Source organism: Nyctibius grandis, chromosome 3, assembly GCF_013368605.1.
Source record: "Nyctibius grandis isolate bNycGra1 chromosome 3, bNycGra1.pri, whole genome shotgun sequence".
Lineage (NCBI taxonomy): Eukaryota > Metazoa > Chordata > Aves > Nyctibiiformes > Nyctibiidae > Nyctibius > Nyctibius grandis.
In genome coordinates this window covers 68684841-68698999 of record NC_090660.1, presented here as the reverse complement: position 1 = coordinate 68698999, position 14159 = coordinate 68684841, and the positions used below count along the sequence as shown (strand labels likewise).

Genomic DNA, 14159 nt, shown 5'->3' with positions numbered 1-14159 from the left:
TGGGTTCATTAAAAAATCCTACAGGTTTGGGTTGGTTTAAAAAAAAATAAATTCCCATCACAACAACATGCTGTTAGTGCATGTCCTGACAACATCATAGAACCTGTACTAAAGGTCTGGGCAAAATGTTGACCAGAAAAAGATTAGCTTCTATATGTAAAAATTGTGAGTTTCCAGATAATGAAAGGAAGCTGCTCAGTAACTCTCATGACAAGCTTCCAGAAGGTGTCACTGTGCACCTACAATTTGAGCAGGGAACCTCAACAGTGGAGGAATTAGTGCCAAGAGCCGTCCTCTTCTCTGCCCATAATGGAAATGAAATTAACTAAACCAGGACACACAAATATTTTCTTCTTTTCGTGATTAGCAAAGGAAGAAAAATCTTCATAGTATCAGTGACACCCAAGAGATACCTATCCGACCATGACCTGCAGGAATATTCCTGATATTCGGGGTCACACATAACCTAATTATTACACAAGATCCTTACCACACAGGTGCTTGGCAAATAATAAATATAGTGAAATTAAAGAAGAATCCAAAACTGACATGACTGCAATTTTTAGGTCCGGAAAGTAGTTTGTAGTTACATTCCAGAGCTGATTCAGAAAGGAAGATTAAGAGGGGAATTTGGAACCAACGTTCCTGAGTAGCTTGAGTTTTCAGAGTAGTTCAAAGTGAGTCTGAAAGCCCAGTTTCACAACGTGGCTGCACAGTAATACTCCGGCTTGACAAGATTCCTGAGGAAGCCACTGTGGCTTCTGCCATTGACTTCTCATCAGATTTTGGACCTTAGAAAACCTGGAAGAATTGGGGAAATTATGCAGGCATGTTAAAAGGCCGATGGGAAAAATATAACTCATATAACTGTGACGGAGAACATGAAAAGAGATCAGAGCTAAAATACACTATAATTCCTCTGAAAAAGAAGAAAAAAAGAATAAAGAGCAGGCAATGAAAGACTGCTGAAGAGTATGAGGTTAAAAGGAATAGTATCAGAAACGAGAATGTTCTAGGCTGATAGACGCTGGCATGAAGAGCAAACTCTGTATTTGTCTCATTGCAGACTACTTTCAGGTGGTGACCAGGAGTATTTCTCTAGCATCTTAAAAAGACTTTTGAATGACTATGGGAGGAAGAGGAGCTGATCTGATAAGAATGACGGTGGGGATAGGGTGTGAACATACTTGGGAAATGGGAAAACTTGAGGTGATGTCTACCCCAGTGTATTAAGTTATCAATGGTACTGAACAAGTACTGATTTAGAGAGGTCAGGTTATCCCTGTTATGTAAATACCCCAGTGGAAGTGAGTGGAAAGGCCTGGGGCTTCCTTGCAGAATCTCTTGCTAATCTTTCTTTCAGAGATGCCTTATGCGATCTTTCCCATACAGGACTTCATGCCTGGATTAGAAGGACTGTGACTGCAGACAGCAGAAATTACTGACTAAATGTCATGCTTGTTTTAGGCTTAGGAGTGGACTTAGAAATGGTATCAGTTCCCAGGTCTCCCTTGACACCACAGATACCGAGTTACAGGTTACAGATACAGAGGGCCTCAAGAAAACAAAGAAGAAAACCAAAAAGCTCAGAGCTACTCAGCTTTTGGGGAAGGCACTTGATATGTTCCTGTGAAATCACGTTTCTCCTGTCTGATGCTCAGAGAGACTGACACTCCTTTCTGAAGGCTGGACCTTTTTCTCTGGCCACTCCGGAGCTGTCATATTTCCCTGCAACTGGAAATACACTGTACTTTGCTGTGGATTCTAGAAGTGTCCTGAGAGAGGTACAACAGCAGTAGAGATGGGAAGAAATTTGGACAAACCTATTTTTATATCCCATCTTTATGCATCGTTGTTCAAAACAACTCACTAACAGCTCACACTTGTGGCAGTTTCCCTCCGTTACATTATTGTTTTGAAAGACCATGTCGTCCTCCTGGGTGGATGAAACATCCCTCCCAACCTCCTTTCTGCAGTTCATTCAAACCTACCTCCTGACCGAACGGAGAAAAGACAAAGTGGGTCTGAAAGTCTCCTGTCTGTCATAGTCTATACTTTCTTCTCTGATCTGTAACACCTTTAACTTATTTCTCCTGATGATTTGGAAAGGCTGGTAAGAATCCAGTTGAGTTTGGCATTTCTTCCTGTTTAAAGCGTGCCTGCTTAGAACCCGGTATTATACTTGAGAGAACACAGCTTTTCTATGAGTCTGAAGCAATTTTATAGTCTGAGCATGCCACTGCTGGTCAGGTAAATCATTCAAGCAGATGCTATTCTTGTACTTAAATGAAGCGCACGCATTTATCTGCACAAGGTCTGCATGAACAGAATAAACACAGTGCAGTGAGGACAGTCTGTCATAAAAATAGCAACCATCTTTCAGAATAAAAAATTTCAGTGAACATAAAGAAATACTAGTTTGAAAAAATGTCCCTGGCATTTAAGGCTGTGACTGACTAAGGTGTCAGTCTTTTATCAGTGGGGTCATTTATATGACCCCATTTATCAGTCACTTTATCAGTCTTCTGATTGGAGAACTATCCAACTATTCCATGCCCAACCACCTAGAAGATCTGGATGTAAACTGAGAAACATCCTTCAACTCTCTTATTTAGAGCCCATATTAAATATAGACATTATAGATATCCCATGTATTGACATGCAAAATTCTGGGTAATGTAGATCAGTAAATGGAGCAAGAATTTGCAAATGAAAAAACAGGACAAAGGGACAGAGAGGAGCAACTTCTCCGGCGCAGTCTGAGCACCTGTGCAAATCTGAGCACAAGTTCCAAGTACCAAAAGGCATAAAGGGTGAGAGTGTCAAGGCTTATATTTGGGGTACTAAACTCCAGGATTGGCAAGGAATTGCTAAAAGGAGGTTCCCTTCCCCAAAGACACCCCTTCCAGAAGAATGTGTTTAAACAAGTCAGTTTGGTAATAAAAAGAGAAGACCACGGAAATTAAAAAATCAAGCACCGCAATGCAAGAAAATTAATACTTAAAAATATTATAATCCTCCTACCTCTCATAATAAATGCCAATCATTATGCAGTTCAAGAACAAATACTTTATCCTATCTTGGTTTAAGTCCAAACCACTGGTTTTGCTCTTAACTTGATTGCCCTCAAAGGAAACAGTGAAGTCGATAGAACAGTAAGAACTGTTTTCTTCTTTACTGAGTCCTAAAGTAAATCACACAGCACGTCACAGGAAAAAACACAGCTGCTTCCTGAAATCAGGCTGTGTTCACAAATGGAACTGAATGAATAATGGAACAAAGTTGAGCCCTTCCCCTTTTTCTCTATGAATTCCTCAGCCTACACCTGACATCTCTATACTTCTGAGAATAATCTTCATCCTTCTTGTAAGCATAATTAAGTGCTTGCAACACTGAACTGATGTGACATTTTGTAAGATCATCAGCTGCTGCTTGGATGGCGTCACTGGGCAGCTCCTGGTTTGTTGCAGTCTATTCTTACCTTTAACAGTTGATATGGTATTTTAGATTAGCTTTATTTTGAGAATAACACTAAAAGTATAATATTGAGGACAATTAGCCTCCTGAGCTACCACATCTGGTGGTAGACTGAAGATCTGTTAAGTTAAAGATCTTAACATCTAGGTTCCTGAAGGTTTCATTGGAATCAGTGCCCAGCCCAGGGACAGGCTGTGCGAAAGGCCAAGCATTCTCGGACATCAAAATCAGTCAGTAAGCAGGCACAGACCCACTGGAGCCAGGCTTCACCAGTTCACCTGCTCAAAGATCCTTGTCATTTCCCAAGTGTTACCCTTCAGCACACCTTTTGAATGTGGCTGATGGAAAAATAACATTCTGCCTGCCTCAGAGTTATGTTTTAATGCTAGTGATGAAATCTACAGTTACTTATATTGTACATAAAAAAGTTGCTCTAATTCCCTGTGTGGCCTCTGGGAGAAGAGTGATGGGCTCTCCCTTGCATTTCCTGGCTTGGTGGGGCTTTGACTTTGACCTGCTCTCAGGAGGATGTGCCTAGCTGTCACCCAGCAACCTGGATCTGGGCTTGAAAATTTAGACATTTGTGGTAGGATATTCTGATCTCTTTTTGCATCTTTCTTTTGACTGGATTATAAAGAGATGCAAATAAACAGGAGTAAAAAGCTGTCCTGTCATTGCACAGAAGGGGCCAGCAAAGTGCAGGACTCAGTAAGCTCTAAACGGCTTGAAAGAAACACTTATTTTCCCCTAGAGTCCTTGAATTTTTTGTGGAAAGAAATTGCTGTGAAAAATCATGTATATAATTCATGACTTTTGAGTCTTTGTACCACTCATGGGAAACACATATCAGGTAGCATGCATTGTATACAAACAGGCAAGGGAAGGAGTAAATTACTCTTTATGCTCACTACATATATAGCAAGGAGTAATGGATTTAAACTGCAGGCAAGGATATTTAGATTAAATATGGGTTTTTAATGGTAGGATGGCGAAGCACTGGAGCAAGCTGCCTATACTGTGGAGTCTGTGACAGTGAGGTTTTAAAGAGCAGGTGAGGTAAATCTGTGCCAGGAAGGGCTTGGGGATGGTTGATCCTAGCAGCAAAGGTCAGATGACACTCTCAAGCTCCCACCAAGAATCGCCTTTGATGATACTGCACCACACGTCATTCTCCTGGTCACAGGAAGGATTTACTAATTAGAGTGGACTTGCTGATACCCGCAATCTGGGCATGACTTATTATGGCACTTAGGGATTCCTCTGGCACTCAGAAATCCCTTAGAAATCTGAGCTGAAAAAAACCCACAATTCCTCTTTCAATTGGACATGAGGTTTATTTCCATGAGGACATTGGAAATAAAACAGGGTGTGATGGGAACACTGTACTTAGGTGATCTCTACCACATGATGGCCTCTAAGAGAAACCATAAATCAGAGCAACACTAACTGTATTACATCTTATCATTCTGGGGCTGGTGTTGCACAAAGGTACTTCATTTTAGTTTTGTATTTTACTGGAAATCATTTACTTTCATCAGTCTGGGTGAGAGACATATTGTGGAGTAAAAGTCAATTCCTCCTGACTCACAGACACCCAAACTAGCTGCCTTTTTAAGGTGGTCTCCATGGTCTTCCAGGGAGATACTATTTTTTTCCCCCAGTATCCTTTATCTAAACTGTTGATTCTTGCTGGTGGAAGGACAACCTAAATTAATATATTTGTACATCGAAGTTACCCATATCTTAAATTAGTTGATTTAGATTTAGGCTGAATAGGTTATTTATTAACCAGCATGACATTTTGTTCCACTTAAAGAAAGTAATCTGATATTTATGAAAATTGTCTGTGCAATTCAGGCCAGTCTAGGATTGTTTTGCTTAAAAATTTCTGAAACTAGTGTAAAAACAATTTATCTTTTGGTTTTTGTATTCATTAAATTCTGTCTGACAGTAATATCCTAATCAGCCCAGGATTCTGCATTTTTCCATCTCAAAGATGCACAGCTAAAAAGGAAGTTTCGGGGCTATTTCAAAGGTAAAAATATGTAAATCACTAAATTGGAAAAACACAGAATCACAGAATGTTAGGGATTGGAAGGGACCTCGAAAGATCATCTAGTCCAATCCCCCTGCCGGAGCAGGATTACCTAGACCATATCACACAGGAACGCATCCAGGCGGGTTTTGAATGTCTCCAGAGAAGGAGACTCCACAACCTCTCTGGGCAGCCTGTTCCAGTGTTCAGTCACCCTCACCGTAAAGAAGTTTTTCCTCATATTTAAGTGGAACCTCCTGTGTTCCAGCTTGCACCCATTGCCCCTTGTCCTGTCAAGGGATGTCACTGAGAAGAGTCTGGCTCCATCCTCTTGACACTTGCCCTTTACATATTTATAAACATTAATGAGGTCACCCCTCAGTCTCCTCTTCTCTAAGCTAAAGAGACCCAGCTCCCTCAGCCTCTCCTCATAAGGGAGATGTTCCACTCCCTTAATCATCTTCGTGGCTCTGCGCTGGACTCTCTCTAGCAGTTCCCTGTCGTTCTTGAACTGAGGGGCCCAGAACTGGACACAATATTCCAGATGCGGCCTCACCAGGGCAGAGTAGAGGGGGAGGAGAACCTCTCTCGACCTGCTAACCACACCCCTTCTAATACACCCCAGGATGCCATTGGCCTTTTTGGCCACAAGGGCACATTGCTGGCTCATGGTCATCCTGCTGTCCACTAGGACCCCCAGGTCCCTTTCCCCTACACTGCTCTCCAACAGGTCTGTCCCCAACTTGTACTCATACATGGGGCTGTTCTTGCCCAGATGCAGGACTCTACACTTGCCCTTGTTATATTTCATTAAATTTCTCCCCGCCCAACTCTCCAGCCTGTCCAGGTCTCTCTGAATGGCTGCGCAGCCTTCCGGCACATCAGCCACTCCTCCCAGTTTTGTGTCATCAGCGAACTTGCTGACAGTGCACTCTAATCCCTCATCCAAGTCATTAATGAATATATTGAATAGAACTAGTCCCAGTACCGACCCTTGAGGGACTCCGCTAGACACAGACCTCCAACTGGACTCTGTCCCACTGACCACTACTCTCTGGCTTCTTTCCTTCAGCCAGTTCACAATCCACCTCACTACCCGATCATCCAGACCACACTTCCTCAGTTTAGCTGTGAGGATGCTGTGGGAGACCGTGTCAAACGCTTTACTGAAATCGAGATAGACCACATCCACAGCTTTACCATCATCTATCCACCGGGTTATGTCCTCATAAAAGGCTATCAAGTTGGTTAAGCATGACTTCCCCTTGGTGAAGCCATGCTGAGTGCCCCTAATGATCCCCCTATCCTTGATGTGCCTAGAGACAGCACCAAGAACAAGTTGCTCCATCACCTTTCCGGGGATGGAGGTGAGGCTGACTGGTCTATAGTTACCCGGGTCTTCCTTCTTGTCCTTTTTGAAGACTGGAGTGACATTCGCTTTCCTCCAGTCCTCAGGCATCTCTCCCGTTGCCCACGACTTAGCAAAGATGATGGAGAGTGGCCTAGCAATGACTTCCGCCAGCTCCCTCAGCACCCGCAGGTGCATCCCATCAGGGCCCATGGATTTACGGACATCCATAAATCCATTTGCACATGATTGCAAATTAGTACAAATTATCTCTGAGGGCTAGAAAATTTGCACACCATTAATATGCAAATAATCCACTCAATAATGTGCAGTACATTATTATTTTGACAACTTTTACAAAAGAATGCGCTCTGATTGCTGTCTGCGCAGCTATTATTGGCTCGTAGACGACGCTGAGCGATATAGCCAGCTATTCTCAGAACAGTGTTTCTGGATGCAAGAGAAAAATATTATTGTGCCATGTAATTAAAAGAACAGTGAGAAAGAAAGACACTGTGAAGAGCTCTTTGTTTCACAGAATACTTGAGGTTGGAAGGGGCCTCTGCAGGTCATCTAGTCCAACCTCCTGCTCTCAGGCTTCCTAGGACCATGCCAAGCAGTGTTTGAATACCTCTGAGGATGGAGACTTCACAGCCTCTCTGGGCAACCTGTCCCACTGTTCAACCACCCCCACGGAAAACACACAAACAACTTTTTCTGCCTGATGATAGAATAATTCCTGCATAAGCCACATTCATCTGTTCTTACATTCATGTATCATGCTAAAGACTAAAGCATATTATTTTTTAAAGGAGTTATATTTAATGTTTTGAACTGCCTGGAGCAGACTAGTATAGTATGGACATTTAGAGGAGACATGGGGAGAAGAAAACTCCATGAAAGATCTGTGCAAGACTGCCCAGGGGTAGCAAACAAGTGGTGAAAATGACTCCTATCCACTGATATTAGCTAAGCCTGTGGCTTGTTGCATGTCTTCCAGGGCTAGACCTGCTAAAGCGTGTCCCATCCACAGCACATTGTGCTCCTCCACGGCTCCCAACAGGACTCTCAGAGCTGAATTAGGCGCCAGAGCCTGCTGCCTCATCCTGCGTGGACAGAGCTGGTATCTAAACACGCCATCCAAAAAACGCCAACACACTGCATGGGAGCTGCCTCACAGGGACAGAGGAGACTACCAATCACAGGAAATTAGTTGATTTAGATTTAGGCTGAGTGGGTTATTTATTAACCAGCATTTATGCTGCATCTTTCAAAGGAAGTTATGGGCCTGATTTGGCACTGTATGTCCATCACCCTTCATTTGGGAGCCACAGCCCCAGATACGACCCAGCCCCCACCCACAGACCTACATGTCTGAATGCTGCTGTTAGCATATTTGTTGTATATACAGGCTCAGATCCTTCTTCTGCTCTGAATTTGCCCAGGTTGGTCTCCCAGGCTGGTAGCCTAGCCACTGGAGGTGGTCTGTCAGCCTCAGCTTTCAGAAGTGCCCTCCCGGGCTCGGAGCTGGGTGACCAGATGGAGGGGAAGGAGGATGACTTCCCAATCTAGCTGCAAGGGACCTCCCTGCAGATTTTGGTCTGGGCCTCACTGAGTGCCAAACCAGGACACTGCTAAAAAGGAAAATGGAAGTATTTCTTGGTGAATCTCAGACCCCTGCTTGGTAAGTGCTTTAAAGACCATAAAGCATCACCACCCCCTCTGTACAAGGAATATTAACGATACACCAAAGAATGATTTCCACACGAGGGGAGGAAGGGACACCTGCTATCCTTCTCAGAGACACATTGCAGCAAGTAGTTAGGTGATTCGCCTGGAGCGTGTGGTTTCAAGTCACCTCAGGGGAAGGTTTTGAACCTGGACTTCCCATAATTTGGGCAACAGCACTAAGAGCTGGGCTATCAAATGAGAAATCACTTCTCTGTCCTGTATAATCTCAGGAGCACATCCGAGTCCGTGATTCACAGACGAAAGGAGAGGCCTATCTGTAATGTCATTTGGTGTTTCTGCTGATGGCCACCTCTCCAGAATGGTGGCATTTTGAATCCTATCCCTATGTGCTCGGTTCTGCTCATACATACGCAGACACCTGGTCCCCATCTCAGACACGTGGGCTCTAGGGGACACCAGCGCACCTAAACGCAGCACACAGTGATGCTGGTCACTGGGGTGACCATGGCCTGTTGTGGATTGTGCTGGCTTTAGCTATGATAACAATTATTAAATAGGTATTAATGTTTATTTTGGACTCCAGTCCTGTACATTTTACTTTCATCTTACTGGTTTGTTTTACTTCACTTACCCAATACAGAAAACTGTAGGCGCTTTACCTGACTGGCAGATTTGTACCCTGATGAATGTAAAACCTTCAAAGATGTAATGTCTTTACCATAGCTACAAGTACTATAGTTAAGCTAACAGATCTCCTACTTCAGATGACCAGAAGAAAGGGAGGACTCTAACCCACCAAATGGCTACTACAGTGTTTTTCACAGCATGGATGACTTGACCCTAGTAAGTGCTATAGACCTGGAGTAACCCTGAAATATTGCTTCCTGTGCCCCAGGAGTGCTTTGTGACTTCTGAAAGCAGCAACTCATTAAACAAGTTTTTCCTTGAAGGAATTCTCTTGCAAAAAAGAGAAACCACTTCCAGTTTCTACCTGACCCCTCTTGCAGGGTTGGGGGCTGACAAGCCTTAATCCTCCTAATAGGTCTGCTGACAAGACGTGCCCCAATGTTTTGCTGGACACTGCAGGTCTCAAAAGGATTGATACTTTAGGATTGATACAGCCTGTAAAAATATGCAGGAGTAGCTCTTTCTTAACTAGAAAAATCACTTCAGGGACAAGATAAATCGTTGTTATAAAGGATACATGTCAAGAAAACAGAATTAACCAGCACAGAAGACCACAGAGAGATGTTCTCCAGCTTGTCCTAGAAATAATTTTGCTTTCCTTTAAAACCAACTTCATATGATTTTACCTCATTATCTTACTCTATAACTATTCAGCAAAATACCCACTCTTTTCTCTACCTAAAAGTATACTGTATTACCAAAGAAGTTGTCAATAAGAGTAGATGGTCATAATTTGGTGGTCTTAAATACCATGTAATACTCCTATTTCTCTCCCAGAATTCTATTTCCCTTTGAAACATTGCTCCTGAATAAAACAGAGCATCAAACATGTCTCTCATTTTGAATCTGCTGTGTAAGAATAACTGTTTTGGCAAAGATGAAGAATGTTAGATGCCAAGAGATTCAATCCACAGCCATACAATTTGCATCCCCTGCCCATCTCAAACATAAGAATTAGATAAAATGTGACTATTAAACTATGATGTTTCAGCCTATTTAACTAAGCACAACACCTGCTCAAAGGAATAGAAAGAATGTGTTCTTGGTATAAGTTACTGCTTGGTTTGTTCCTAACACCCTATAGCACAATCACAAACTTTAAGACATACAAACACTACCATGACTAAGTGTGACATTAGAGTGATTGACAAAGCACCACAATCATTCATCTGGCATGTTGTCCTTTGAAAACAACACCTTTTGTGATTTTTGACCTCTCTGGAGTTGTTTGTGAATGGATCCTTATTTTATCAAACAAATCATGATTCACAGCAGTTGCTGAATAATTTAGATGAGCGATGCATGGTCACAAGTGACTCCCACATTACATGCAGTTCATAGAATAATGTTTGACATCTCCAAACCCAAAGGATTTCTGCAGAGCTGAGATTAGCTAGATGAAGGAAAGAGGATGCCATACTTCCCCTTGAGTGGCTCCTCCAGACAGCATGCTTGTGGCCATCTCAGTTTCTGCCTGGTCTCCCCCACAGAGCTCAAATGGGTAGGACTTGGCAAGCAGAAAGGCAATGCTGGTATCACCAGGGTCTCATTAGGCCTCAGCCTACAGGTTGATGTTAAAGAAAGTTTAACTTCTGTGCTCTGCCTTTCCTCGGCACACACCTTCTCACTTCACACTATGCTTTTCTTCACCTCTCTGCTCCACACCTTGGGGAACAGAGGACAGAAAGCCCTTACAGGTAAGGCAAACCTCAACAGGAGCTGAAAAGGAGCCTGCTTGCCAGGGAGCAGCAAGAGCAGGGCTGCTCCCTCAGGGAAGGTGAACTGGAAGCCAAGGGGATGCTCAGTACCTGAGCAAGGCAAAGAGGACAGACGTGGAGATAGCCCAAGCAAGGTCCAGATCATAAGGCAATATCACAACAAGGTGGAAGTCACCCCCCCCAGATCAGGTCCCACAACCACCAGGCAAGCCCACACTGACAAGGGACAGCCAAGATCAAGCCAGAAAGTCAGCCCCAGGTGAGGGTTAAGGTCTCAACCAGTTGACTCCATCACCAAACAGGGTATGGCAGTCCCTCAGATGAAGACCAGTACTCCTTCAACACAGCTCAGGCAGGTAGGGAATAGGCTGCCAGGGCTGAGCTTAAATAGAGTTGCTGAGCCTATGGGTGAGGATGGAGGTCCCAGGTGAGGCTGGTCAGGGCCATTAATGCTTATTAGTGCTTTCAGAGTCCTTACACTGCTGTTCTATCTGTGCTTGCCTGGTTACCTATTGTCTGTAGGTGTATTATTCACGTAAAACCAACCAAATCTGGTGCCTGTATGCTTAGAATTCATAATTATGTCATAGAATTGAAATGGGTCCTATCCAGATGTAACTTGGATGTGAACTAAAATGTGGCATCTTTGTGGAGAACATTCTCACCCTCTTCTGAGGAAATGATGGCAATGAGCTCTGTGTAACAAGACTTTGGCCAAATTTTGTCATTAGGAAACTACTGTGATCTATTTGCAACCTCTCACTATCTCCCTGCGCAGTGTAGTGTTTCTGGGGTGTTAATGTTGTTAACTGGCAAAAAGTACATTGGGAGCACACAGAATGGGTCCGTGTTAGCTCTGAGTTAAGTAAGTCCTTGCATCTTTGTGTTGAGACTTGTAAAAAGTTATTAACTTCTGCTTTTTTAACACGTTTATAAATCAAGGTGCAAGCATGTCAGAGGGAAAGGCTTTTTAAGAAATGCAAATGGAGATTAGAAATAAACAACTTATGGAGTTAATTTAAATGTCATGAAGAGAATTTAAAAGGCCTTTAAATTCTGCCTACAACTTTTCAAAAACATTTCTCTTGCAATTTAGTTTCTCTTTGAAAGCATGTTCAAGAATAAATAAACCTAATTCAAGTGTTCTGTTAAAAGATTTGGTTTTGGGTTTTTTTTTAATCCAAATTTATTTAATATTTCTACTTTGGCATGTTGAATTAGGTGGCAACTTACTCTCAGAAGCAGCCACCGCGCACATTCAGAAGCATCAGATTCAAAACCTCACCTAAGGTGGAAGGGAACATGGGAATTAATGAGGACTGAGGAATCAGTCTGATCAAAGTCCCTGTCAGTCAAGCAAATTTATAGGTTTAAGGACATAGTTTGTCTATAGCAATCAGTGTCACATATAGAAACATTGTACCAGAAAGCACCTGAACGTTCTGCAGGCTTCAATGCCACCAGGAAAAAAAAAAGTTTTAATGTGATCTTGTCTATTCCGGGACCATAAGTGACAAACTGGTCTTGAACCTCTCAGACTCCAAGTTTATTTCCTAAGTCCTGGGAAATCATGTAAACCCTCTGTGCCTTGGTTCCCTATCAATCAGTAAAAAATAAAGGTATATTTTTCCTATGTGAAGTAAAGCTTGCAATTTATTTTAATTCCCCGGCCTTAGGGCTGTATGCATTTCTAGATAGGTAAGTTTTCTAACTTCCTATCACTAACACAGTCCTTGTAGACTCATTAACTACTGGTAATGTTGCTTATGTTACTTGTGTGAACGGATCATTTGCTGATATGGTTTATGAAGTTCTGGAGACATATTTCCCCAGAGCATATACCCTCATACAAGAGCTTCCACATGACATCAATTTCACTTCAGCTGAGCTCATGAAGTGGTTTCAGAGCATCTCCTGGGCTGTCCCTGCAGGCTGTCCCTGCTACCAGAGATGAGAGTCACACCGGTGGAGCTGCAGCATTTAGAAACATAAGCACAGAACAAAGTAAATGGCACAGATGATAGGCAGTGGGAGAAGGGAAGCTGGCAGTGCCGGTGTTTAAGGAACTATGAACAGTAAGTGGCCCTGAACCTTGCAGTGTCATTTAGGTCACTCTGCAGATAAATCCTTTCACAGAGCAGAGAAATAATATATTGTCCTCTGTGAGGTCCCTGACTCAGTCCTGTCTACCATGTTCTCAGAGACTCAGCAACAAACTACGATTTCAGGCAAGAGCAGTAAAAGCGATCACCAAGCTGAAAAGAACGAATAACAGGATGGCTAAATGAGAAATGGCTAGAGATATGAGCTATGAAGAACTCAGTATATGGGTTTCAGAAGGTATGACTACCAAGGGTTAAATTCAGGAGCCACTGCCTGTGACAAAACCCCCTCTGCCTTCAAGAGGGCCAAGAACTCCCCAAGCTTGTGTGCTAAATGGACAGATAATGAGACAGAATGACATGAAATTCTGAAAGGAGTGTACTTGGTTCATTATCAGGAACAGTCTCCTGATAGTGGCAAAACAGGCTGAGTATTTCCTCTCAGCAAAAATCATTTAGGATTTCTGATGAGCATGTTCCTGTAATTCAACTGAAATGGCCTCCTGGAAAAGGATGTGAATTGGCTAAGGAGATGTGATGGAGAAGCCAATTCTTGCTTTAACTTGAATGTCTGTAGGGCAGATGTGGAATGGGGAATGGCTTCTTCCCCCATCTTGCCTTTCACCAACCCTGCCAACAACCTTGACCGGCTGTCTTAGTCTCTCTCAATTCTAGTGCTAAGTTAGTCTGAAAAAACCCCGAACTTTGTGGTTCCAAGAGCATGTGACTTTGCTATCATCACATTCTCTTCCCTACCATGCACAAGGTGCACCACTTCTGCACCAAAGTTTTAATAAGATACAGTTTCTTGCACCTGTCTCTCTTGCTCTGTTGAGCTGCACAGGAGCATGCTGCTCACCATAAATAATGTTGGTTCACCCCTCAGGCAGCTTTCAGGCTTTCATCAAAATCTAGAGGACATATGACTGTTGGTTTTAATGAAGGAAAATGGTTCAGCTCTGCAGGTTCACTAAAGGGGATTTACTGTAACACCCTAATAGATTTTAGTATTATGCTATGTTTGATTTCTTTGGGATATCTTCCTTTGTTAACTACCAATAAAAATCATCTGAGGTAGCATCAGTAAAAAATGCAGACCT

General features: G+C 42.8%; 1 protein-coding gene across 1 annotated transcript in view; it reads right to left on the bottom strand.

Moving 5' to 3' along the window:
- RGS20 (regulator of G protein signaling 20) overlaps positions 1-14159 on the bottom strand; it is a 41107-nt gene that overhangs the window by 26465 nt on the left and 483 nt on the right. The window lies entirely within an intron of this gene.